The sequence below is a fragment of the Coenobita brevimanus genome, chromosome 80 (assembly GCF_032717465.1).
Source record: "Coenobita brevimanus isolate Jiangsu-jjx chromosome 80, ASM3271746v2, whole genome shotgun sequence".
NCBI classification, from domain to species: Eukaryota; Metazoa; Arthropoda; class Malacostraca; order Decapoda; family Coenobitidae; genus Coenobita; species Coenobita brevimanus.
Window position 1 is genome coordinate 27,482,937 of NC_137033.1, and position 24,150 is coordinate 27,507,086.

A 24,150-nucleotide genomic window follows, 5' to 3' on the forward strand; every position below is an offset into this window, starting at 1 on the left:
AACAACAAAACATTCAGGACTCATAAGGATAATGTAATGGCAAAAAAAAACAGGTTAAATATATGGTTAACTGCAATAGCCTCTATTAACACGAAATTAGCAAGAGTAAATTTATCTAAGTCAGCCCTGTTAAAATAAGATACCAGATAATACTCAATGAATGCCAAATATATTATTACAGATACAAAATATTATCAAAAATGACTGACAAAAAGAACCCTACATAAATTACAAAAACCTTACTAGGCCTAAAAATTAACCTTATGCTACACAGTACAAGAAAAAATGCAGCAACAGTTATACTCAAATTACACACAGCTGCTAGATGGTTGGAGACTTCCTGAGCACTCACAATAATAATAATTGTACAGGGGAGGACAGAGATGTGAACAAAATGAGGAGCAGATCTAAGTGGCAATAATGCAGAGACTGAGCTCATTATATAGGGGCCAGGAGAGCTTGATACAACTTGTAAGAAGGATGCGCAAATGAAGCCATAGGGGACAAAGAGCTGACAATCCTACTCTGAACAACAGAAAGGACGACTTACTCTACTATAACGGTAGAAGGGGGGACTGAGGCAGAACACGCTCGTGATCAAACATGCAGCATACTGTGCGTTAAAATTACACAAAGGATGATGAAATCATAGGCTATGTAACAATATATATATATATATATATATATATATATATATATATATATATATATATATTATGATGCTCATCGTTCTCAACCTGGAAGTTGAGAGCTGAAAAAAGAGGGTTGAAAAAACTCATACATGAAATCGAGGAAGAATTCGGCCCAGATGTCCATAAAATGGAAAAGAAGCAAGCTGAACCTGCTCTTGGTCCTGATGACCTGCAACTACAGTTAGAAGCCTTAAGAAGGGAGAAAGAAGCTCTGATTTTGGAAGAAAAAAAAAAAAAAAGGAATAGGAGAATGAAATCACCTGACAGAAGCAGATTGTAGTAGCCTCTGATAAAGCTACAGCTCTTGCCAAGAAATTTTTTGTTCAGTTTTTCTCATCTTTTCATGTAGAGTATATTTTTATCATGAAAGTCTGCAAAACACTGGTCAAAGGATGACATCAGTCGAGCACTTATTTTGCGTAATTTAAGCCCTAAAACTTACTGGTATCTACGTGACATGTGCCAATTCCCTTATCCTTCAGTTTCCACACTATACTGATGCATGTTCAAAATAAACGTAGAACCAGGAATGTTACATACAGTTTTGCATTTGTTGAAAGAAAAGCAGAATCAGTAACTGATCAAGAACGACTTTGAGATACTTCATATGATGAATGTAGTGTCGCTAAGACTGATCTTATGATAATGAATCTGACACTCTGTATGAAACAAAATCTTAGGTCCAGTGTTATGCTGAGAGGTCTTGTTGCACGATGGAAACAACCTATTTGCTACAACTTCGATACCAATGTCACCAATAATATTTCATTTCATATAATTAAAAGAGTCGAAGCAGCAGGGTATAGTGTTGTTGTCATGATCAGTGATCTTGATCCAACCAATTAGAGCCTTGAGGATCAACTTTGGCACGGGGTTAGGTAACTGTTCCTTCCAGATCCAGCAGCTCCTGATCGTGATGTACCGACATATGCATTTGCAGATGCTCCTCATCTGAGTAAACTCATCATGTAGATGGAAACTATGTAACAGTGCCTGTGTATGTGAATTAATTCTGAGGAGTTCAGGTGATCTGGAACCAACAAAACATATTGGCGTCAAAGGTCCAAAAAGAATGCATGTGAGGCTGACTGTTCAGGTACTGTCAGGCAAAAGTATTGACTTATATTGGTGACGAAGGACTTCTCAGACGCATGGACTGGAAAAGTACTATTAAGTTCATGGACCTTGTAAATTTGTGGTTTGATGTGTTTAATTCAAAGGGTCAGTATGATAAACGGAGATCTAGAAATGCATACAGGGTAAAATTGGGGAAGCAGAATGATATTGTACAGTATGTAAAATGATGGTATGTCCTCAGTCTATGAAAGTGTGGCAGCAAAAGTATGTACAGCTTTCTGATAGGAGATGTAGTTTCTTGTAAATCTCTCCCAAAGCATTATGAACTAATTAAAGAGAGATACAGTATAAACTACAATATGACTCACAGGCTGAACCAAGATGAACTAGAGCATCTTTTTGCATGTCTGAGGCAAAATGGTGCTTGCTATGAACACCCATCGTCAGGTGCCATGAAATACAGAATTCGTACCATCTCGTAGGGTAGGAGGCTGCACTTGTGGGAGGCAACTACAATTCAGAAAGAGAGAGTAATGAGATGTTCATATCAGAAGGATCATTTGCCAGCTATCGGAAGAAGTGTTTCAAAAGAGGATACTCCACGGTCCACATCTGTGGAGCACGAACTCTGTCTAACTGCAGTGCTTTTCTAATCATTAAAACCTGATGAATCAGTGTTACGCCCATGTCTCACACTGCCACAAGCTCCAACAGCAGTAGTTCAGTATTAGAAAGACATTGCCCAGTGCGTTCTTCTTCCTCGGTCAGCCTTCCAGTGTACAGCGAGAGATCAACTCAGGCGTTGTATGAAAACACAAACTTCTCACGTTCGTTGGCTTTAGTTTCCAAATAATTACACCGCTTCAAAACTCTAGAGTTACACTAACTTCACAAGGCCACAAGCACAACTAAAACTGACTGAACTGCTCTATTCTCTCCCCCATCCTTTTATAACATGGCATTATACTCAAATGATCTACCACATACTCATGGCAGCAACTGTTCCCAAATCGGAGTCATCCAAAATATTCCAGAGTTTTCTTACATTATGTAACACTAGATTCTTTAGCATACAGACTGAAATTAAATTACATAATATAACAGCCAGTCACCTAGATAAAACATTATAGAGAAAAAGAGAATACAAATTAATGCATAACTTCCCAAAATATCTCCGCTCACAGCAGCAAGCTATCTGGCAACTCTGACTCGTAACTGAAGCTGTGAGAACCAACAGGAACTTTCCAGTACCAAACAACTAAGACTCTTGCTTCTTAACACCATAAATGAAAATGATAAGAACAATGATCCGGTGTACAAAGAGAACTTATGTTTATAGGAGGCAGCTCAGTCTGAGGGTCCGTAATATGCTGGAGGATGTAATTAGAGCATATAAGTGCCCCAATTATCTACTGCTTGGCTCCCAGGTATTAAGTGAAAACACATGGATAGGATTAGCATGCAAGGAAAAAGGAAAGTTGACGACCCCAAGTGAGGATTTTACAAAAAGCTTCAAATGCAGGAAAAACTATTCAAGTGTTTTCAAGGAGAGTGAGAATTAAAATCTGGAAAACATATAAGTTCTTTCAGCCGATATAGCCAGGTATGTAGATTTGCCACTTGAGGTGATAACTTTCTTTGTTGGCTGCCGCACATATTTTACAATGTGTATATTAAGCAGTAAAATGGAATCATTAAAAAAAATACAATCGGAAAATATCAAAGCTTATAAAGAGCTAGATGGAGGAGGCAAAATGAGGGAGAGATGGTGTGAAGACGGTTATGGAGTGAGAGAGCAACAGAGAAAGAAACAAAGGGAGGGAAAGATGGAGAAAGCAGGGTGAGGGAGAGACAGAGGAGATAGGAGGGAGAGATAAAGTTAGGAGAGTGAAGGAGAGACGGGTAAAGGCCAATTCACATGACCCGTTTTGGTTCCAACAGGCAGTCCAGCGGCTAGACGCCGTCGAGATTTCTTACATGCTTTCTGATGTAACTGTTCACATGATCCCTTAAACTAATGGCGGCAGCCGTCCGTCAGCCAACCGACACGTCATGGATATTTTCTCAAGAAATCCTGGCCGGCTGGCTGGTGACTTGACTCCGGCCTGAGGGGTTGGTGATGGCTCATTTGAACGACGACACGTAGCGTACCCGTCCATTCCACGACTTGCTGTTTCCACCTTGTCCATGTAGGTAACACATAGAGTTCATTGTTTGGCATCATGGACGAAAGGCTGATTGAACTTGTGCGTTCTTATGAAGAGTTATTTTATATGACTAACAAGAAGTATAGTGATAATTTCCATAAAGATAAGATATGCAATGTGTTATCCTAGGCTTTTTTAGTTCGGCTTCCCGCCCTAAGAATGCCTAGGGTGAAGCTGGGTTCCCTTTCTAGACCGGAGCTTAGACACAGTATGAAAGGAACAGGGCATAAGTACACAGGGCAACAACCTTACACGTATATTAACAACTTCTCTGCTACAGAACGGGAAGACAATTCACACGATAAGCTAAAGAAATGTTAATACACAGGCTGGGAGATGGGTTTTGACTATCACGCAAGATACTAGTTAGTCAGTGGGCTTAGTCTGGGTGAAGAGGCAATACAGTTCTCACAGCCCTTGTACGTGAGGCTCACTTTGCAGTGAGAAGGTAAAATATAGGTTTTACTGTGCACGGGGTAGTTCGAGAGTCCTTAATCTGAAACTGACTCTATTTCTTGATTTTTACGATATATATATATATATATATATATATATATATATATATATATATATATATATATATATATATATATATATATATTGTCACTGGATATACACAGGGTGGATATGCACTGTCAGAGGGTTATTAAGATGACACCGAGTTTTGCCTGTCGTTCTGCACAAGGTGGATATGCACTGTCACAAGTGTCTTTTATCACTGCACTGGATTTCACTATTCACTTGTACTGCACAGTCTTTGCCTCTCACTTACTGTCTGTGGGAACTATGTATCACAATCACTGATCGGGCAAAAGGGAAGGGGGTGGGCCTGGGGACTCACAGGGGTCGGCCTGGAGTAGGTGGAGTCCCTTCAGGAGTCTCTTCGTCCCACGGACATGGGACAACTTGCAGGGGCGTCATCTCTCATCGAGGGCTCGGGCTGGGCATGGTGAAGGGTCCTTCACTGTCGGGGCTGGGAACTGGGGTCTGGCCTTCAGGGCTAGGACCAAACAAGTTCTGGAGGCGCTCTCTCGGGCGCCTCGTGGAGGAAGGGCATCACCTTCATCGGGGAGGGGAGAGGTCTCACCCCAGAGTCCTGGGGTGCCCTCAAAGGTCCATCGGCTGCGAACTCCTTCCTGCTGCTCCACCGTCAGAGAGGGGCTGTGGCGTTGCTCCCGGCAGGAGTCCGTCAGGTGGGGGTCCTCCTTGGGGACCGACTGGATGGAGAATAACCCCAGGGATAACACTGGGCCTCTCCACCAGTCCTCAAGACAGAAGTCATCGTTCTGGAGGTTGCCTCGGTCTGGGTGGACAGAGATGCGGCCTGCGCTCCCTCCGGCAGGCAGGGCTGATCGCAGGTCACCTTCATGTTGTGGAGTCACAGGGGGAAAGGGACTTTGGCGTCCCACCCCGGCACAGCTACCAGCCGTCATCGAGTTTCCTTGGGCAACAGACGGAGGGCGACTGCAGGCCGTCCCTTCACTATTGGTGCAGCTTCCGGCCGTCACCGGGTCTCGACTCCCTGATGGGACTGCAGACAAAGTGCAGCTGCAGGCCGTCGCTTGACTGCAGGCACGGCTACAGGCTGTCGCCAAAGTCCCGTATGGAGGGCGACGTGTAGATGAGGAGCAGCTACAGGCTGTCTCCTCCCTACTGGCATAGCTACAGGCTGTCGCCGGTGTCGTACCCTCCAAGACAACTGCAGATGGAGAGGGGGCATACCGTTCTCTCCCCACGTGCTGCTTCAGGCCGTCGTAGGTTCTGCAGGGGGTTTGAGCAGCACTGTCGGAGCGGCTACAGGCCGTCTCCTCTTCTGGGGCACGGCTACAGGCCGTTGCCTATTTATATGCAGCTACCAGCCGTCACAAGGGCACAACTACAGGCCATCACCTTTTTATCGGAGTGGCTACAGGCTGTCTCCTGGTTATAAGAGTGGCTACAGGCCATCTCTTGGTTTGCACGGCTACTGGCAGTCGCTGGGGTGCTGCTTGGAGCTGATTTTTCAGCTCCACCCCGATTCTGGTGAGGGCTAGCTCGCCCAAAAGGTAGTGCACTCGGACTAGGGTGGTCGCGCCGGGCGCACTCCGGGGAATAAGGGCACCCGGCCCAGGGGGACTTATGTCTGTATTGAATGGACATGGTGCGCACACCATCTACCACTCCATAGTCTCCTCCTGGGGTTGTAGTGGTGCCCTGAGTTGCCGTGGCCGTTATTTCACCACCATCGTCGGGGAAAGTCATGTCCCTGTGCCTGGAGGTAGTAGGTCTTGGTGGTGCTGGTGACATGGGCCAGCATCAGGTGTTGCAGGAGGGTGTTCCAATGCGTTGTTGCCAGGTTTTCGTCAAGGTGAGGGTTGCAGGTGAGGAAGAGGGTGGAGGGCTCGGAGGCCGTGTGGAGGAGCTGGTGGAGGTGGCGAGGTCCACGGATGCAGTGTTTCCTGTTGAAGGTTGGTGCCCAGGTGGCACGCTGTATTCTCATGGTGGGAGGTGGTTGTTCTGGCAGGGGATCAAGTTGAATGCTGGATATTGAGGAGACACCGGTGGTTTTATGCCAGGGCAAAGTGCAGGTGTATTCCCTCGGGGTAGGGGTGGGTGAGATTTGGGCCAGTTGTAGCATGAGGGTGATAGCAGTTGTGTTGGGGGGGTGAGTCGAGGGTAAGGTTTACTCCTGTGGTGGAGGTGAGGTGGGTGGGGTGGGGGAGAGGATGGTGGTGTATCTTGCAGTAGGGCATGAAATGCGGCCAGAGCAGGTGATGGTGGTTTTCAGGGTGGGTGTGGGCAGTGAGGTGGGTGTGCAGCCTCATGGTGCTCTAGTTGCATGCAGTGTGATGTTGGAAGAGGTGGAATGGGATGGTGTTTGCGGTGAGGGCCTGGGGGTGGGGTTGGTGAGGAGGGATGAGGTGGAGGTGGGAGTAGGGGAGGACGGCATACGGGAGTGTGGGGGCATCTTGGTTCCGGGAGGTGGTGGCGAGGGAGAGGGGGAGGAAGGGAGGGAAGATGAGTCCAAGATGTAGCAATTGTAGAAGTCGGGAGGAGGGTCCGGGGTGGCGGTTGGAGGTGGGGAGGGGCGGAGGGAATGCAGGGCAGCTCTAGGGGAGGTGGTGGCATGGAATGGGTGTACGTGGCGATTTCTGTAGGTGCGGGGAGTGTTGTTGTAATCCACTGTTACTTGGTAAGGGTTGGGGACGTGGGTGACAGTGTACGGGCCCACAAAGAGGGGAGAGAGTTTGTGTGGAGTTGGCGGCTTTGCAATCATCACAGAATCGCCCAGATTGTAAGGGTTAGGGGCAGCATCTGGTTGGAAGTCAAGGCCGCTTTGCAGGTGGTGGAGTTGCCTCTTGAGATGGTGGAGAGAGTCGGACGTGGGGGGCGTGGAGGGTAGCTGTAGGTGTTGGCAAAGGGGCAGGAGGAGAGGCGCTTCCCTGAACACGTGCTCGTGGGATGATATGCCATCCTTCCGGGGGCAGGAGTTCACTCAGCACTGAACAGTTTTAATGTGTGCTGGCCAGTCTTCATTTTTAGTTTCTTCAATCTGGGTGCATATTTGGTTCATGAGTGTTCTGTGGCTCCTTACAAAGATGGCATTCCCCTGTGGCCAGCAGGGGGAGGAGTGAGAGATGCAATACCCGAACAAATTGGCTAGTTCATGCCATATACTGCTGGTGAATTAAGGGGTTTTGTTGGAGTGTAGGGCTTGGGGAATTCCAAAGCAGGGAAAAACGTAATGGACCAGGATGTTGGCTACAGCGACAGCGTGGTGATCTTTGGCCGGAAATGCGATGATAAACTTTGATTATGTGTCTACAAAGGTGATGATTTATCGGTAGCCTGACTTGGGTGGTAGGGACCCCACAACATCTACAGAAAGTAACTGCCAAGGTTTGTGGGCAATGATGTGTCCCGAAGGGCCGGCAGTGCGGGTAGTGTTCTTGCCTAGTGCACAGGCTCTGCAAGACTGGGTGATTTCTTTGGCAAGGTTGGAGGGGCTGGGGATCCAATACGCATCACTGAATACCTGGAGGAGCTTCTTCATGTCCAGGTGGATCCCGTTATCGAAGTGTTGGTGTCTCATGGTGTTCAGGGCAGCGTCGGGATCGAGGATGATGTGTCCTGACAGGGTGAATAGATGGTCGCCCTGACAGTGGAGTTTGGTGAATAGGTGGGGAGGGATTCAGGGGGGCCAGTACTTGTTGTGCCACAGTTGGAGGAGCTCCATTTCGTGTTGGACTGCGTGGATGGGGAGCCAGGAGAGCGCATCAGTGTTAGAGTGGAGTTTGCCAGGGTGGTAAGATATTTTGTAATCAATCTCTACCAAGGTCTCTTGCCATCTGCTCAGCTGGGCGTTGTGGGTGTCTGATTGCCAGAGCCATTGGAGCGACTGGTGGTCCATAATGATTGTTACGTTCGTCCCGGATATGTAAGCCTGGAAGTGTTCAAGGGACCAGATGATGCCTAGGCACTCCGGCTTGGTAGTGGCATTGTTCCACTCGGCCTGGTTAAGGGTGTGGCTGTCACAGGCAATGATGTGTTCTTGTCCCTACTGGACTTGGGTGAGGACAGCGCCAATCGCTACGAGGGAATCGTCAGTGTACAATCGGAAGGGCAGGGAGTAATCGGGGAAGGTGACAATCGGGGCGGTGATGAGCTTGTTCTCGAGCTCTTGGAATACAGCCCGTCGCTCGTCAGTCCAGGTAAAGAGTTCTCCCTTCCCGGTCAGGTCATGGAGGGGCTTGGCAATGTTAGCGAACCCCTTTACAATGCATCGATAGTACGAGGAAAGGTCCAGGAAGGCCCTTACCTCATAGACATCTCATGGTAGGGGAATATCTGTGATGGCGCGCAGTTTGTCTGGGTCAGGGGCTATTCCATCCTTGGAGATGACGTACCCCAGGAAAGAGACAGTTCGGGCGGCCAGGACGCACTGGAAAGGCTTGGGCTTGAGGCCTGCTTGGCGGATACGTTAGAAAACTCTCCTGAGGTGCTGGAGGTGATCACCCCATGTTATACTGAAAATGATGACATCATCCAGGTATGCCAGACAGATTCCCCAGGTGAGGCCACTAAGGACAGACTCCATCAGCCAAGAGAAGGTGGCAGGGGCATTGCAGAGGCCAAATGGCAGGACATAGAATTCATAATGTTTCCTGTTACTGGTGGAAAATGCAGTTTTTCCTCTGTCCTCAGAGTGCACGGGGACCTATCAATACTCCTATTGGAGATCTAGGGTAGAGAACCAAGAGGCACCATACAGGGAGTCGAGGAAGTCGTCGGTCCTGGGGAGGGGGGTGGCATCCTTGATGATTACATTGTTGAGGCGGTGGTAATCCACACAGAATCGCATGGTACCGTCCTTTTTCTTGACAAGGACGATGGGGGAGGACCAAGGGCTGGTGGAAGGTGAAACAAAGCCAGCATCAAGCATTTCCTGGACCTGCTGGTCTTCCTCTGTTCGTTGTTTTGGTTTTTTTCACTGGGATGGTTGGTGGATCAGTGGTCCTGTGGTGTGTATTTCATGCGTCAGGTAGGTGGTGTGGCCGATATCCGAGGGGCTTGATGCAAAGAGGTCCTGAAAGTCCAGTAGATGGCAAAGGGTGTCCAATTGATGAGATGGTCAGGGATGGGGGGCAGTGGGGCAGGGGAGGAAGGGGGAATGATGGTGCATAGCTCTGCTTCTTCCATTTCTCCTACCATGAGCCCCTTGAGTAGCGTGCAAGGGGATGTGGTAATGTTTGCGATTTGGACTGCCGTGACATGTGGGAGGAGGAAGGTGGGGGACAGGAGATAGGCCGAGAGGGTTCTAGGCGGCAAGTCAGGGGAGAAGAGGACGGATGTTCCTGTGGGCCTGTTCAGTGGTAACCATGCTTCGTGCTGAGGGGGAATTGTTATGGTGAAGATGTTGGTGGCAGGGAAGGTGGGGGAGGAGGGGGCTGGGCGAGGTAGGAGGCTGGGAAGGGGGAGTGTGAAGGGACAGGTGATGCTAGGGGGGAGTGTGGGATGGGGCGTGCAAGTGCACACTGCCTTGGGGGGCTTGGGGGGGTGGGGCTTTCCGGAACTGGAACTGCCGCTTGTGGCAGTCGATGGTTGCTTGTAGTTTCTGCAGCAGGTCCAGTCCTATGTATCTATCATAATTACAACATGTGGAGTCGAAGACAATGAACTTGTGTTGTGTGGCCACTTGCTGGTGGGTGTCAGTGCACAGGGCCCGGGTTTCCCCACAGATGGGTAGGGGACTGTCCCCTGCATCTACGAGATGAATCGATGTAAGGAAAAGCTAGCCAAAAACCGACTTATGACAGGAGTAGATGTGGCTCTAAAAGCACAACCTGGCCGCTTCCGTATTGACCAGATGCCTTACTTTTACCCCGTTCAGCCTTATCTTGTCGTAGACTGGAGGGCGATATTTGTGAGAGGTGGCCCTCACCACCATGGGGAGGTGCGGGGGCAGTCCTAAAAATCCAGCTATTGTTGGATCTTCTCTTCCTCCGGCTCTGTTTCCCCAGGGTCGGCATCTCCGGTGGGTTCAGGTTCGTCCTCTAGGACCTCATTTTCTAGAGAAGACACTTTGCGTCGGCTTGGGGTGGTTAGCTTGCGCCTGGCAGCTTTGTGAAGTTCTCCCATGTTAGCTCGGGGACGACTTTAGGTGCAATATTGGCTGCTGCTTTGCCTGGGAGTGGTAGAGTGACAGCCATTTTCTGCCTTATCATCTTCGAACCCAATATCCAGCAGCGGCTTAACTACTGATAGATATGTGTGAATGTCATACTGTTCTGGGTCGAATTTGGGTAATTGTACATGAGGTTTCGTTGCCATTTTGCCAGTTTCCCTGTTTGTTCCTCTCTGTGTACACCCGGGTCAAGAACCACTGCTGTCCACCAGTGTTATGCTAGGCGTTTTTTAGGTCGGCTTCCCACTCTAAGAATGCATAGGGTGCAGCTGGATTCCCTATCTAGACCGGAGCTTAGACACGGTATGATAGGAACACGTATATTAACAAATTCACTGCTACAGAACGGGAAGACAATTCACACGATAAGCTACATAAAGCTACTACACATGCTGGGAGATGGGTTTCGAGTATCATGCAGGATACTAGATAGGCAATAGGCTTAGTTTGGGTAAAGAGGCAATACAGTTTTCACAGTCCTTGTACGTGAGGCTCACTTCGCAGTGAGAAGGTAAAATATAGGTTTTACTGTGCACGGGGTAGTTCGAGAGTCCTTAATCTGAAATCGACTCTATTTCTTGATTTACGATATATATATATATATATATATATATATATATATATATATATATATATATATTGTCACTGGATATACACAGGGTGGATATGCATTGTCAGAGGGTTATTAAGATGACACCGAGTTTTGCCTGTCGTTCTGCACAAGGTGGATATGCACTGTCACAAGTGTCTTTTATCACTGCACTGGATTTCACTATTCTCTTGTACTGCACAGTCTTTGCCTGTCACTTACTGTCTGTGGGAACTATGTATCACAATCACTGATCGGGCAAAAGGGAAGGGGGTGGGCCTGGGGACTCACAGGGGTCGGCCTGGAGTAGGTGGAGTCCCTTCAGGAGTCCCTTCGTCCCACGGACATGGGACAACTCGCAGGGGGTCAGTCTCTCATCGAGGGCTCGGGCTAGGCGTGGTGAAGGGCCCCTCATTGTCAGAGCTGGGGAGTCCTGGGGGTGCCCTTGAAGGTCTGTCGGCTGCGGTATTCTTCCTGCTTTGCTGCCATCAGAGTGGGGCTGCGGCGTCGCTCCTGGCAGGAGTCCGTCAGGTGGGGGTCCTACTCGGGGGCCAACTGGATGGAGAATAACCCCAGGGATAACACTGGGCCTCTCCACCAGTCCTCAGGACGGAAGTCCTCCTCCTGGAGGTTGCCTTGGTCTGGGTGAACAGAGATGCAGCCTACGCTCCCGCCGGCAGGCAGTGCTGATCGCAGGTCACCCTCATGTTGCGGTGTCACAGGGGGCGAGGGACTTTGGTGTCCCTCTCCGGCGTGGCTACTGGCCGTCGTCGAGTTCCCTTGGGCAACAGACAAAGGGCGGCTACAGGCCGTCCCTTCACTGTCGGTGCGGCTTCCAGCTGTCACCGGGGCCCAACTCCCTGACGGGACCGCAGATGAAGAGTGGCTGAAGGCTGTTGCTTGACTGCAGGCACGGCTACAGGCTGTCGCCAAAGTCCCGTATGGAGGGCAATGTGTAGACAAGGAGTGGCTACAGGCCGTCTCCTGCCCACTGGCGTGGCTACAGGCCATCGCCGGTGTCGTGTCCTCTGAGGCAACTGCAGAAGGAGAGGGGTGTACTGTTCTCTCCCCATGTGCTGCTTCAGGCTGTCACGGGTTCTGCAGGGGGTTTGAGCTGAGCTGTCGGAGCGGCTACAGGCCATCTCCTCTTCTGGGGCACGGCTACAGGCTGTTGCCTTTTTTGTGTGTGGCTACCGGCTGTCACAAGGGAGCGGCTACAGGCCGTCGCCTTTTTATCGGGGCAGCTACAGGCCGTCTTCTGGTTATTAGTGTGGCTACAGGCCGTCTCCTGGTTTGTGCAACTACCAGCCTTCGCTGGGATGCTGCTTGGAGCTGACTTTTCAGCTCCATCCCAATCCTGGCGAGGGCTAGCTCGCACAGAAGGTAGTGTGCTCGGACTGGGGTGGTCGCACCTGGCGCACTCCAGGGAATAGGGGTGCATGGCCGGGGGGGACTTATGTCCATATTGAATGGACATGGCGTGCAAACCATCTACCCCTCTGTAGTCTGCTCCTGGGGGTGTAGTGGTGCCCCTGAGTTGCCACGGCCGGCATTTCAGAAAGTGATTAGTGAGGAGGTAAGCAAACCAAGTGTGTCATTAGTTTATTATATATGAAATTATAGCTCATAATCTTTGCAGGTAAAATTCACTGTTTTTCCTAGCCTTAATACAGACTATGCTATATCACTCCAAAGTATTTTCTCCAGCAGGACTACTGAAAAATTTTACCTCATCATCTGCAAGTTCTTTATACAGGGTCTGGAATTCTCCTTCGAACTTTCTCTTTTTCAGTGACTGGTGTACCCGTAACCTTTTCCTCTTTCCACAAACTTTTTTTCTTCCTCCTTTTCTTCAAACAATAGATCAATTGCCACCACAGTCCTTAGAAACCAACCGGCCATGATCCTCACACAACAATGAGCACACACGATGCTGGACGGACCGGGAAGGCGTCATGTGAATACACAACATTCTGACGGCGTCAAGCCGGCGGACTGCCAAAACGGGCCGTGTGAATCGGGTCTAAGAAGGTAGGGTAAAGGATATAGTGGGACAGCGACAGAGGAGGACGTTCGGAAGGAGAGGAGTGAGATTAAATATTGTAAAGGTGGAAGAAGGAGGAAACAGAGAAGGGATAGAGGGAGGAAAAGGCAAAATAAATAGGAGACAGAGCAAGAAAAATTGAGATAAGGGGACACAGAGGATAGGATATTCATGTTGCTAATTACGACGTCTACTGTATAAATCCTTGCTTTATTTCAGTAGTAGAATACACATACCTTACTCGACTTATATTCTTCTCTTAAATGTTCTGTATATATAGCATCATGTAGGTGTCAATGTAATGGAATAAACAATCACCAGTGCTTCTTTGGTTTTATACTCATGCATTTCAAACAAAAGTTTAGTGGGTAATCAACGGTATAAAGGAGATTGGAAACAGTTTATTACCCACCTTCATCGCTTGGAGGCCACACAACCACTCCAAACACAGAAGAAATGGGCAATAAAGCAGCATCACACCAATTTCAGGCAGGCTGGTTGTGGCCTCCAGCTGTCGACGTGGCTCCGCCCACCTGCGCGTGAGTACATTACCTCTTCTTTACACTATACTTTATGAAACCCACACAGTGTACATTTCTTGGAGCACTAGACATTAATAAGGCCTTTTATGTCATCCACCAACATAAAGTAGTCACCAAAATCTACAACACAAAAATGGAAAACAAATTCTGCTTTACCAACTATTTATCAGGAAGACAAGCACACGTTGCACTCCCGACAAGTCATCATGAACACTAACCTTCCCTAATGGGGTTCCGAAGGGCTCTTTCCTTTCACCTACACTCTTCAGCCCATGCATGCATGATGTTTCCACACCGCAACCGCCCACAAACATTACCTTATATGCAGGTATCATAAAAACCATACACGTTGCAGACACAGTTTACTCATTGCAAAATGATTAGTTCAACATATTTCAGGCATGGGTCGAGGACAACAGGCTAACAGCTGCTTCAACAAAATCCTCCCCCACATTCATCAGTGACAATCACGACCACAGATACACCTCAACATTGCACTTGACGATGTACAATGGGTCACAAATGTATCGGTGAGCAATATGCGTGAAACAATTTGGACCACAGAACGAAGGTCACTAAACTATTAGTGTCCGACTACCACACGTTAGTAGCCCTGATGTCGGGAGGTCTTATATCCCCAACTGACAATATCCTCTTGCAAACATATAGCAAATGTTATGTTTATATAAACATTGTTCATACGCAGTGAGACGTTGGTAATATCAGCAGTTGTTCGAATGATTTCGGTAGGCTTTGGACCCCCTGTGCACCAATACTTTCGTGACCCATAGTGCCTGTGCCACGTACCCTTCCACTAAAATCTTTGGAGTTTCAAATTACACTGGACACACCTTTAAAGACTACATACAAGACATAAAGAGGCGATGCATCCCCATGCTAACAGGGCAGGATTATGACTACATAAAGAAACAATCTCCCTGCTATACAAATAATAGATCAGTGATGTCCCATACTCCCCTGGCATGGGCTACCACGTTATCTAACACCCATTGCAACACCTTGCAGGCTACACAGAACAGTCTTTTATATATCACTAGTGGTTGCGTCCCATAGTCCACTAACACTCTGAAACTGATGTTCTCCCTGTCAGAGGGTATCTCGATATGAGAGGCACACAATAATAGGCAGTTGCCTCTGCTAAAACACGGCAAACCTGCCATTATACAACACAGCCACGTGAAATCATCAGCACACAAACACCCTCTTCAGCAACATCCCACCTCCAAACATTCCTATACCTTCCATAAAAAAACAGCTACATACCTATCTCACACGCCTGACAATACGACACCTCTGTCAGAACGGCATATTAGGTATACTACTAAACCCTCCTCCCGAGGTCCACCCATTACAGATATTCTTAAACAGAACTGATCGAGTTTACTTACTAGGCTTTGATGAGGACATAACCCAACCCTCCTAAGTTATCAGTTTAGATATGGACTGGAGGGAATCATAGACGATAATTGCCCCACATGTAGAATAGACTCACACAGCATAACACACACTGGAGCACTGCATAGCACAGGCTACACTAAGATCCAGTCACAACACCGCTCGCCGCCTCAGTGGTAACGGTCTCGTCCAGCATCTGCTGAGACGGGGGTTCATGTCTTGCTCGGGATGCGAAAAGTTTCACTGATGAAGCGGGTGGTTGCTGTCCCCCTAGAGCAAAGGGATTGTGTGTGTGTGTGTGTGTGTGTGTGTGTAGGTCAAAGCTATGCCCTTAGATCGGACTATACGAGCTCTCAGCTCTCTTCCGGTAGAGTAAAAAGCTGATGATCACAACCATCACTTGATCACAACCTGCCCGGTGAATTAAAACACTAATGTTGTAAGTAGCCTATGGGACAACCCCATAGAGGCAGCTGCTTCTCTGTGGTCGATGGGTCTGCTTGGTCAGGCATACCGGGATTAAGCAACAATAATATATGCGTCAGAATAAAACATAAACAGTAGCAGTAGTAGTTGGAACCCCAGGTTTAAATTGCCCTGCTGCGGTCCACCATCCACTTTTTCGGGGATAAGGAAGTAGCTGAGGGACATTTGTATAACCAGCAGCTGAGTTGCCTTCTTATATCAGGTCGACCACATGAAATTACCCTCTCCAGTGCCAACCATAAACAATAAATATATAATTTATTTATTTATTTATTTATGCGAGGAAGAAGGAACCAAAGGCCGTGGGCCCATTATGATCGTTCCTTCCAAGAGAAAAACAAAATATAAGAGAGAGCCAAATTCAAGATCCGATCATTTCGAGATGCCTGGACACACTGCGTTTGAAAGACTGGAGATCATAGGAAGCAGGAAATACAGATAATGGGAGACAGTTCCAGAGTTGACCTGTTGCATAAATAATGGACTAGGAGTAACGGTTAACTCTTGCATTAGAGAGTTGGACAGAAAAGGGATGAGAGTTTGCTGCTAGACAGGTGCTACACGCCCGTCGTAGAGGCGGAGGAATGCATGCAGACAGTTCAGAAGAGCAGTAACCATTGATGTAGCGATAGAAAAGAGATAAAGATGCAACAGTGCGGCGAAGAGACAGAGGTTGAAGGGAGTCAGTAAGAGGAGGAGAGTTAATGAGACGAATAGCCTTTGACGCCACCCTATTGAGAAAAGCTGTATGTGGGGAGCCTCCCCACACACGAGAGTTGTACTCCACACTGGGGAGGATAAAACCCCTGTATAGAGTCAACAGCTGTGCAGGGGTAAAGAAGGAACGGAGTCGGCTTAGCACACCTAATCTCTTGGAGGTAGATTTTACAAGAGATGTAATATGATCTTTCCAAGATAAGTCCCGAGTAAATGAAACCCCAAGCATGTTCAAGGATGATGCAGGATTAAACTGAATATTATTAAACGTTAGCGGGTATACCTGTGGAAGATTTTGTCGGGTTGATAGGTGTAAAAACTGAGTCTTTGATGCATTAAAAACAACCAGATTATTTTTACCCCAGTCAGAGATACGAGCCAAGTCAGACATTAGGTGTGCAATAGACTCATCCCTTGTTTGTTGAAGTAAATGCTGAGATGGACGTTGCAACTTAAGCTCAAAATGTTTTATTGATACAAATTCTGGGAAGTAGGATATTTTCCAAATAATTGCCTATATTTTAAGCATCATAAATGTTCCATTAATATTACTTACTTATTGTTTAAACTCTTTATCATGAGTGAGCGAGCAATATTTACTTGAGCGGCCTGGCCCAACCTGACTGTCACGCTAAGCAGAAGCTAATAACCTTACTCCTATGCAAAGTAGAGTTGAAATTCTTTCTGTATGTGATACAGTCACTCAACAGATTTTGCTGTCAACTAAAATCTCACCCATAAAGGCATAGGAACCCCTTGGAATCTCGAGTTTTACATGGGAGTGTGGCTCTAATCGGTAAACACCTCAGTTATGAAATCAAATTTTAACAGATTTTCCGTTATAACACTGAATTTTTTGGCATCAACATTAGCAATTAAATATGGGAGATCTTGTCATAATTTTATATCGAGTGAAATTGTGAAAAAATAGCGCTCTCTGGATCGTCACGTGCTCACAAAGCTCACACAACTGATTTGTCACGCCACGCCAACCCCATAGTCAAGGAGACAAACCCAAATTTTAACCTGTATTTTAAGAATTCATTGAGTACCACCTTGACATCCTTGGGGAAATTTTTTTATTCACCTAATAAAATAAGAGTTTTATTATGAGGCGGTTATCGACAAGAAAACGCACTCAGAGGCTGTTCCTCTTCTAAAAGCTAAATTGGAACATTTCAAACACTCAATATATAAGGGTAACTGTACAGTAGTATACACATGGAAAAAGAGGTATACTCTTCCTTGAGACCTTAAGTCTTGCAACTCACACAAAATAACAAAAGTTAATAATAACATAGCGTATGCAGGTGTAGTGTCATTCACATAATTTGTAGTCAGTAATTATAATATTCTTCATCATCTCCATAATCATCATCATCTGCATCATTCTGGTCCTCAAACTGACTGCAGGGCATCATGGATTTTGTGTGCTTAATTGCACAGCTGTCATCAGCACCACACTTACAGTATGAAGCACAGGACAAGGCACTTACATGGCAACTGCATCTTTGCTTGAACATGGGTGTGACAGTTTGCAGCTGCATGCAATACTTCGCAGAACTGTAGGTGGTGCAATGGCTGAAGTACCAGCAACAGGAGCCAAGATATTATACACCGGGATCTAGAGGGGGTTTCCATGCACTTCCCCCCCCCCCTCCCCCAGGATTAAATGAAACAGTTTTTTAGTTTCCTTTTGATGTCCTGATTCACATTTCGGATGTTAACAGGAAATAAATTCCGGCTCACTGGTGGATATTGAGCTTTATTCAAAATACCTGACAAAATAGACCAATATAAGAAATAAGTTTATATCACACATTATCACACATATAATTAGTTCGTATGTACATAAGAGAGCTAGTTATTATTGTATTTGGATTAAGGAAATGTTTCTTACACATTTTACATATCTTGTCTCTAAGCATGGTTGAAAATCAAACCCTTTTTGAAAGAAATAAAAAAAAAATCCTGGTTCACTTTTGGATATTGAGCCATATGAGGTAACTGACTAAAGATAGTCTTATCTTATCCTATCTTATGTTATCGTCTCTTATTTATCTTATCTACGATGCCTCAGTTCCACCAGGGAGTTCCCAGCTAGGGGGTAGGCCACGGCAGAAAGGTCTCCACACTTCCCTCTCACTACTCGCCCTTTTCGCTAACCCCACACCCCTCACTTCCCCAGCCACTCTCTAAAAATAAGAATATAAGATTTATTTACATATCATGTATATGCAGTAATCAGTAAATATGTACATTAAAAGTCTATTATTATTGTAACTTGGGTTTAGGAAATGTCTGTCTTACATTTTATGTTTATACTGTATCCATAAAATCAACTTGTAAGGCAAGAATGAAAATAAGGATTGGAAAATATATATAAAGAAAGAACATATCAATGTTAAAAGATAATATATTAAATTGAATCATGTAGACACTGTTTTAAACTTCATTATCTGTTTCTTTTATCACCATAAAAGTTAGTCACTATCAGATTTGTCAGAATCTGAATGAGATGGTTCACCAATAAAAAGGTCACCATCATCATCATCATTTGATCCTTCCTCTGTGGCTTCTTCCAGAATTTCCTGAAGACTAGGTGGCAACATAGGCCCTTCTGACCACACCGGCTCAATGAAGTCTCCAGAATTAACCCACCCATGTTCTGTAGGAGCAGGTATTTCTGGCATAGTTATGTGGGTCTGTTTGAACTGAGCCACCCTGTAATTTGTGCGTTTGATGTGAGGAACCAGGGAAAATTTACACGGTGGCAGTTTAGCAAGATCCACTCTTGACGAAGCTTTGATAGTCGTGTTCTTGGCAACCATCTTCTTCAGCATCAACACACGAATTGAATTGAATTGAATAAATGAAAATATGACATGGCGGCGCAACAGCAGAGGTCATTTGCCGCCGAACACAAACATTAAAAGAAAGTCAAAATATACAAAAACCATAAAAAAGCAAAGAGAGAAGCAATGCATAAAACAAACCTACAGTACAGTATAAAAGAAACTACCAAAACTAAAACGTGGTGGAAAAATTGAGGTTAAACAAGAACATTATAAAACACAAACTAAAATATGGTAAAGCCCTACAGCTTGTGGAGAAGGCCAGAATTCAATACAAAGGAGAAGGTGCCTCCCCCCATAGCACAAGCCTCGTCCCCAAGCACCGAGGAGAGAAGGTACAATGCATTGCTGGTTCGGCATCTGAAAAGGTACTGCCGACAAAGGTCCCCAAGACTGGGGCATTCCACAAGAATATGTCGCACAGTCAAAGGAACCAGACACTCATCACAACAGGGAGGGGGCGCCCTCTCCATTAAAAAACCATGAGTCAGCCTGGTGTGGCCAATCCGGAGGTGGGCCAAAATCTGTTTCCCCCTGTTGGGATAGTCCCACATACCCCACATCGCCCAGGTTCCAACGAATGCTGCAGAGTTTGTTCGCCCCAACTGCATCCCAACTTCTCTGCCAACAGAGACAGACAGCCTCCACAGTGGTTGTACATAAATCCTCAGATGGGACACGGAAATGAGGAGAGAAAGGGCGAAATGCAGCAGCTCTAGCCAAAGGGTCAGCACGCTCATTGCCCACGACCCCCACATGTGCAGGGACCCAACACAGTTGTACAGAGTATCCTCGTCTACCTAATAAGTAGAGCCATTCCAAGACAGACAAGACTAGGGGATGTGATGGAAAGCTACGAGACAAAGCTTGTAATGCACTGGCCGAGTCACTAAAAATGGTAAAAGAAGCTGGAGGAAAACTAGAAATTAATTCAACTGCAACTAATATGGCAGTAATTTCAGCGGTAAAAACAGATGCAAAAGGAGGGAGACTCCCACCATGGCTAAAGTCACGAAAAATGACACCAAAGCCTGTCCCCACATGGGATTTAGAGCCATCAGTATATACAGGAATTGAGTCACTGTGAGCAGAGGCGTGTTCTAAAAAATAGGATAAAGCTGCCTTTGAGGAGAGGGAGGCTTTCCTTTCATGAAAGTAATCACATGGTTGTACCTCTGGGAGAAGCCAGGGAGCCACTTGCGAGAACACACATAGGGCAAACAGGGTAGGACTGAACACCCAACTCCCCCATGGCAGCCCTAGCTCTGTACCCAAACGGGTGTGGATAGCGAGGGCGGGTGTTATAAAAGGACAGAAGAGTGACCTCGGAGATAGCCTTACAACTCAGTGAGGCCGGAAGACGGTGAGGATGGTGCCAACACTGTACCATTAAGGATTGCCTGCGGAGATCCAGTGGCGGTTCGTTTGCATCAACCAACAGACTTTCAATCGCAGAAGACCGGAAAGCCCCAGTTGACAAACAAATCCTTGCATGATGGACTGAATTTAGTGGCCGCAGCCTTGCCTCAGTAGCGGAAGAGTATAACACACACCCATAGCACAATTTGTTCCTTACTAAGGCACGGTAAAGGTGGAGCAAGATGGTTCCGTCAGCGCCCCAAGACAAGTGAGATAGAGTCCGTAGGAGAGACAGGGCACGGAGGCATGATAGTCGTAGAGAACGGATATGTGGTATCCACGTCAGTCTCCTGTCAAAAACAAGACCAAGAAACCTTGTCTCATCCACACATCGCACCCTGTGTCCAAATAACTGGAGGTCTGGGTCTGGGTGTACACCTCTCAAATGGCAGAAATGCAAGGCCACCATCTTCGCTGGGGAGAAACAGAAGCCGTGCATGGTGGCCCACTGAGAGACCCTGTCCAGAGCAATCTGCATGCTGCGTTCAGCCACGGACATTCGGGAAGCAGCATACCATAGAGCCAAATCATCAACAAATAGCAAGGCTGACACCCCTTCTGGAATTGAGGACACAATACCGCCCAAAGCTAGAGCGAAAAGGGTCACACTGAGGATGCTTCCTTGAGGCACCCCTTCCTCCTGAGGGTACGAAGGAGACAGGGTGACACCAACCCTAACCCTGAATGAGCGGTCACACAGAAAATTTACTATAAATTGGGGAAACTTGCCATGTAAACCTAAAGAATGGAGTCGTTGGAAGATATCAAACCGCCATGTAGTATCGTATGCCTTTTCTAGGTCAAAGAAAATGCACACCAGATGCTACTGCCTAGCAAAAGCATCACAAGCTGCAGCCTCAAGACGGACCAGTGCATCTGTTGTTGAGCGATATTTTTGAAAACCAGACTGACACGGAGAGAGACATTCATTCCTTTCTAGGTTATACATTAGGCGAGTGTTGACCATTTTCTCAAATAATTTACACAGGCAAGATGTTAAGGCAATTGGCCGATATTCCAGGGGACTGAAACCTTCCCCGGATTTTGGAATAGCAGGACAATAGCCTTACGCCAAGAGGAGGAGAGAAAAGATTCCTTCTAGATTCTCTTAAAAAGGCTGAGGAGAAAAGACAGTGCTTCATTATTCAGGTGTCGAAGCATTGCATAGGGAATGTCATCTGGACCGGGTGAGGTGTCATGACAGAGGGCAAGGACAGATTGGAGTTCACGATAGGAGAAAGGGAGGTTGTAGGACTCTACATTCCCCGAACAGAAGTCCAACACTCTTGCCTCTTCTATCTCCCATTGTCTGGCAAAAATTGGTGAGCTTGTGTCTTTCTGACTGACCACTGCAAAGCCAGATGCAAAAATATCAGCTACAGCTGCAGGGTCACCAATAGGCTCATCGTTAGACATCAGCACATGGGACCTGCTTTGAGTGAATTTTCCTGAGATCTTTCGCATCTTCTTCCACACCTGAGACACTGGCATCTTTGAGTTAACAGATGACACATAAACCATCCAAGAGTCCCGCCTAGCTTGTTTCAGTACCCGACGAGCTTTAGCCTGCACCCTTCTACACTGGGCAAGATTGTGCTCTGTTCTGCATCTACGATAAAGGGAGAAAGCTAACTTCTTATTACGTACAGCAACACTGCACTCCTCATTCCAATATGGGACAGGTCGACAGCGATACATGCCAGAGGTTTTAGGAACAGCATGAAGGGCAGCAGAATGAAGGTAAAGAATGAGACAACCTCATCAATATGCAGAAAGTCTTTAGCTAAGACATCAAAAGAAATCAGAGAAGAGAAAAAGGACCAGTCCGCCTTATCCAACCTCCTCCTCGGTAGACGGGAACAGACTAGAGACTGCTGCAATAAGGAAGATGGGAAAGTGATCACTTCCATGGAGATCCTCCATAACCTCCCAGGTAAAGTTCAGGAGACAGTCAGGAGAGCAGATGGGGAGGTTAATTGCAGTAAAGGAACCCGTTTGGGGGTGAAAATGTGTAAATGCCCCAGTACTGAACAGGGCAAGATCCTTATCCTCCATTAAGGACGCCAGCAAACTCCCACATTGGTTAACAAGACAGTCACCCCACAAAGAGTGGTGACCATTAAAGTTACCCTAAAGAAGAAAGGGCGTAGGTAGCTGACCAAGAAGGTTCTCAAGTTCCACCCTACTGACTGTTGTGTTGGGTGGTAAATAAATGGAACAAACTGTATACCAGTGGTGGGCATACAACTGCACAGCAACACACTGGAGGTCAGACTGGAGGTGGACTGGCTGATGAGGGATGACAGCTCTCACCAAAACAGAACTACCCCCTACGGGACCCTGGGTTGGTGCTGAGTAAAAAGCATTGTACCCAGGTGGTGCATGGGGAGTGACAAACCCTACAAGAGTTTCCCGGACACACACGCACATAGGGGAACAAGTCAGGAGGGTCCTCAGCTCCTCCCAATCACCACACAGCCCTCGACAATTCCATTGTTGTATACTGGCTGAGAATGCCATAGTACCTATAGTGAAGGAAGAATCATGATAAGGGGTGAGACAACCTTGCCCCCCAGCGGGTTTGGACTGATGCTTATGAGAGCCCTTTGGATGAGCCTGCCCAGCACCAGAAACCCGCACCCTCTGCTTAACACCTGAAGCCAAACGTGAAGTTGGAGAAGTCATTTTTACTACACTCTTTCTTGGAGTGGGTATACCAGTTTGTTTAAAAAGGGGCTTAGGGGCCGTCTTTAGAGATGTAGGACGGCCAGTGCCGTCACCAGAAACCCCAGAAGTGGAAGTAGAGTCCTTTGGACTCGAATCATTTGAGGAAGCCATCCTATGCTTCAGATGTGAAGCACCAACGTGCTCTCCAACAACCTCCCCAGGTGCGGACTGGATCAGAGCTGAACCATCAGCTTCAGCTTTCACCTGGCTAGATCCCTCAGCCTACTGGAGAGAGGAAACAAGAGAGTGTCAACAGAAGGGTCAATAATAGAGACCTTAGGTGGCCAATCTTCATATTCAGAGGACTCTGATGAACAATGATGACGTTTGCCAGGGACAGATGGAGCCTCGGGCATACTGGCTACGACGGAAGAGATAGTCCGGTCAATGTGGACGTCTGCCACCATCACAGAAGTGTGCAAGTCGTCAGCCACTGAAGTGGGGACAGAAACAGTCAGAGTAGTGGTCGGGCAAACATCATTCTTACCAACAGTACTAACATTGGTGACAGCATTCTGTGTATCACGAGCTGAAGGAGTGGGTACTGGAATGGGTCGAAGCTGCCCCCGAGATACAGGGCGATGCACTGGTGTTTTAGAAAGGACAGAAGCATAAGTAACTTCCGGCTGAAAAAAGGGTGTCTGGGCTATCCTCTTTGCTTCAGGAAATGAAACCCTCTCTCGTGTATGTATGGAAAAAATCTCCCTTTCCAGGC